We start from the raw sequence: 4,869 nt of genomic DNA, 5'->3' as shown, positions 1-4,869 counted from the left end.
TCAGTCTAAACATTATGGCACGGACACAGCACATCGGGATGAACATCTTCAACAAATTATTTGGGTTGACACTAATTGTTAAATTTCACCTGAGAGTGTAACTATGAAAAGAAAATTTTGCGATTTACATAAGAAAGAAATGAACCTAACGTAGTCATTCTAGCAGATGGAAGACTTAACAAACAATCAAGTTATTTTTCAATTTATAATTTCAGTTACATCACACTGTAACCATTTGCTATAAATTCTGTATCTTACAAATGTGTACTCCACAGTCACCTGATGAAGGAGCAGCTCTCCAAAAGCTAATGCTTCCAATTAAACCTGTTGGACTATGACCTGGTGTTGTGCGATTTTTAACTTCATATTAGAATGCGGATCTCACAATTAAAACAGAGATGAGGAAGCATTTATTGTCTCAGACAGTTCTGCATCTATATTATTTCTTGTCGCAGAAGGCTGTTGAGGAAGGGTCATTAGGTGTACTCAGGTTGAGATTGGCAGATCTTCAAACAGCAAAGACATCAAGCGTTACGGTTCGGCAAGACAGTAAAAAAACCGGGCGTGAGCAATGATCCGTTTTGCAGCAAGAACGAGGTGAAAAAGTACAAACTACAGGGTGATGAGGAAAGAATGGGTCAGGAATACTGGGACGGGAGAGGCTTAATGCTTTCTTTCTTTGCTGTAACTGGACACTGGTGTTGAAGTCTGAAATGGGACAATATCAACCAAGTGGGTGAAATCTTAATTTCTGCTTGTTTTCTCCAGAGGCCTGTGTCACTCTTGGGGGAATGTGTCTGCGTGCTTAAGACTGTGGGTAAAAATGGGATTCACTGCTGCTTCATTCAGCCACACGGGTATTAGAACGAAACGTCTGTTAATGACATGCGTTTAAAGACTCTTGCAATCATTTCATGTTTATGCTGCATTAATCTGCGGTTATTGACCCACAGTTTAGATTCAGTCCCTGCAGTTAACTTGCTGACTTCTCCAGTTTTTCATAGTTCAATATGATGCATCAAGTGTGTGTATAACGAGAGGGAGCTTGTTTCCAACATCTTTTGTTTATATGTGTCTTATGTCCAGCCTTCACAAATGGCTAGAGCAAGGGAAAGGATGAGACCAATGTGTAAGTCTATCCGTGCCCATGCACGGCACCCACATCGGTAATTCTCTACTGTGCATTTACAGCCAGTTATTGGGTGCTCCGACACTCAGCCCCTGCCACTTTTGAAATATCTCCATTGTTTTGTGCTGTCTCTCTGTGCTCTTTTCACCAAGGCGAATCACTTCTACCCAACCTGCTACAGATTTCATCTGACAAAACACTTATTAAGAATCCCACTGCATAAACATGCACTTCGCATCCCTCGTTATTTGGTTTTCCTGGATCTCTACTCAGACAGTAAAAGTTCAGGGTAATTGACTTGGAAAAGAAAATGGAGTTCCTTTTAAGTATTCCAATTCAATCTACATTTCAATCCAGTTTAGGCAACAAAATCAAATTATTCTTTGAAACTTTATAATAGCGTCGATGCATATAAACACACTATTGGAGTTCCAATTTCAATAAGACAGATGTGATCATCCAAAAACAGCAACATTGAAAACAGCGACAAGAGTGGGATTCGAACCCACGCGTGTAAAGGACACTGGATTAGTAGCCCATCGCCTTAACCTCTCGGCCACCTCGTCAGTCTTGCGAGATTCCATCTGATCTTATGAATAAGTGAATTGCGTAAATTATGCACACCATAGATATTTCTCCTTGGTATTGGTGAAATGATAAATAGCACAGTATGGTTCCAAGAGTATCGTCTGACCTCTGGGTGTGGGGAAAGCGCACTCCTACTGTGACACTCTGCTCACAGTGATCAGAGCAAAAATGAAGAAATGGCTATGCAACAAGATCTGTTGAATTCTGTGAAGATTTGAAGTCAATGGAGTGGAGAGCTGGTGACAGCAGGAGATTAAAGTTGTGTGTGAGGAATTGTTTTCCAAACTGGAGGAGAGTGCAGAGTGCTCAATGTCATTATTTGGAATATCTTTCTTCTGTGCAGATATTTTTGACACGCCCTTGCATACAGGACAGACAATTTCAAAATACTAAAAATTCTAAGCTGACAATTGATTTCAACAATGCAATCATTTTCCTGGACTGTACGACACCAAGTCACTGAAAGATCTCAGCAACACAGTGAGCAAGTGTCAGAAGGAAAATGATTGCAGTGCCAGAGCGCATGCTGGGAGCAGCAGTTGACACACGGGGAAGTGCATTTCCCACAACAGGAACACTTCCCAAACAGCGGACTGCGGTGGAAGAATTCAGAGGGGCTTTATATTTTGGAATTTGATGCCAGAGACACAATGGAGATCTGTCATTGAGTCTGTTCATGATGACGATTTTAACATTTCTACCGATGAAAAACAAAATAAAAGACTCATGGGCCAGGGAATGCAAATGTTGAATTTGAACATTTCAACAAACTACCCATCTTTGCAATGAGTAGCTCACCAAATTCCTCAAACGGGGTCAGACCCACTGGTGAAGATGATCGCATAATGCCAGTTACCAGCTGTGGAATCAGAGAAACTCGGTTCCTTACAGTTAAAGTACAGCCAGGAATGTGGAGGTAAGCGTTAATGTGTCGCTTCAGTCCTGCAGGTTACTAGTGCAAGGTATCTCTGTGCCAGTATTGTGGGCTGTGCTCTGCCGAAGTTTTAAGTTCGAGCTTTACATGGAGCAGCTTCGATTTGTTGTCGTGTTTAGAGGTACGGATGGAAGGTGATATTGAGCAAAGTCAAGTTTCTGGAAAAGAACCAGTTTTTGTGGATTGAGAAACTACCTTTTCTGGATAATGACACCTTGATCAACAAACATTTTTAGTAGATGGATGACGTTTCCCATGTGCACTGCATTAAATTCCGGGAAAATCGATGTTGAGCTGGTTCCCATGTTATGCAGTTTGTTGCAAACTCGCAATGGTCATTGTAATAATCAAAAAAAAACAGACTGATCGCATAGGACCGTCGGAATATTGTTTTCAATTTTAGTCTGAGCATCTTTCAGCTGAAATGGTGTGCTGCAGAGAAGTACAGAGGGTTAAAAATACAAAAAAAACAGGGTCTACTTGTGGTGGAGATAAGAAAGCGTGAAATACATCTAACATCATGTGAATGTGATCAAGTCTTTAAAGTAGGTGTTGCGTCTCCACGTGACGATTCAATTGCTACTCATTAGGATGCAACTTCTGTCTGCAGTTATTTTTGGACATCAGCCCCATTTAGAATGCTTCACCTTGAATAATACGCTACCTCTTTCAAATCCATGAACTTTTTATACTCAATCTTATTCAGCTGTACGTGTTCATGAAATGCCTTTGTGTCTGAAAACAACCAAATTCGAAATTAATCCACACCGACACGTTTTCTTTTTTCCAATGGTAAATTCCCTCCTTGTACGTTTGTTCGTGCGTCTTTTAAAACACTACGAAATCAGAAATCTACGTTTTATTTCTGCAAAGTCATTCAGGATTTCAGTAACTTTATTGAGTGGAAGAAACTTCTTATCCAATCTTTTCTTTATCATTCACTAATAGTTTTGAAGCTCGAACTAAAGTTGCCTATTTATTCGAAAGAAGGAATTTCCCCGATTTAGTCACTTCAAAAATCACATTATGTTAAAATCTCTTTTGTTTACTTTTAAACTTGAGTGTTTCTGGTCCAGCATTTCCACATCTCGTGAATAAACTCCTTCATTCTGTCTGTCATGCCGATGAAACTATTTCTATCCTTTCTGATGTCTTTTTGTCTTGGGAAACCCCGTCCCTGGGCTTGCTAATATCTTGATATTCAGTAAGCAGCGTCTGTGCCTTTTCTAACCTCTTCACATGTCTTTGGTGGAGAATGAGGATAGGGATTACACACAATGGTACCACTGAGGATAACCAAAAGATTTCACAGTTACGTGATGAACTCTTTGCTTTTTAAATATAATTTCTCTACACCTCCATGACCTGAGTGAGTCTCAGCTATTTCTCATGGTTACTGAAGTTCAAATACATCACAGTCGGGCTCTAGTCATTCCAGCAGTGATTCTGGACAGTAAACATCATTACGAAATTCCACTGTGAATCTGAAATCAAAACTTTCCACGTAGTAATTGCCGTAGCTATTGTATCGTATGTCCGTGTTCTTGCCCACTTTGTTCATCAATTCATGTGTCCCTGTATCGAGTTCTACTGAATTATTAATTTGTGAATGGAGACATTCCCTTCACCTCTTAATTGAAACTCCATGGAGCATTGAATAATTGTACTTATATGCTTCCAGAGGACAGTCCTGCCATTACTGTGATGAATCAGTGAATTTTCTCCACGTATCCTCGAAGGCAAGGATTTCCTTCGAAATTTAGGCGATTATTACAGCACTGAAGCCCATGTATGCGTTCATTCAAACTAAAGCAGTTGCAGCAAAAGTTTCAGGCTAGGTTTTTGCAATCTGCTTGCATTACATGTCCTAAAAGTTACATTCCAAATTGTGGTATGTTTGTGAATGATAGCATTTTCGGAATCTTGAGTAATGACATTTAAATTTTGCCAGAACACTATCATTCACTATTCTCTCTTTCCCTTATGTTTCCTCATTTAATATCCTGGTATTTTTTCAGTTTATCTTACTTTTTCAAGAATTCAAACAACCTCACTCCTGATTACCAATCTGAGAGAATGTCATAATTTTGTTAATTTATATGCCGTGCAGCTGTAGGGCACGGTGACCAATTTGAAAGGAATTGGTCACGTGAACCAAGTAGCAGTAGCGGGCTGGTGCAATCTGGCCATTCGATCGCAGTCATATTCAAAACATTTA

General features: G+C 39.8%; 1 non-coding gene across 1 annotated transcript; it reads right to left on the bottom strand.

Annotated features, from left to right (window-relative positions):
• Positions 1–1,613: 1,613 nt before the first annotated feature.
• Positions 1,614–1,695, bottom strand: trnas-acu. The gene has a single exon. It is a non-coding gene; the product is annotated as a tRNA-Ser (tRNA).
• Between the last annotated feature and the right edge of the window lie 3,174 nt (positions 1,696–4,869).

This window comes from Chiloscyllium plagiosum, unplaced genomic scaffold (assembly GCF_004010195.1).
Source record: "Chiloscyllium plagiosum isolate BGI_BamShark_2017 unplaced genomic scaffold, ASM401019v2 scaf_69130, whole genome shotgun sequence".
NCBI lineage: Eukaryota > Metazoa > Chordata > Chondrichthyes > Orectolobiformes > Hemiscylliidae > Chiloscyllium > Chiloscyllium plagiosum.
The sequence above is the reverse complement of the archived record's forward strand: the minus strand, read 5'-3'. Positions and strand labels throughout refer to the sequence as shown.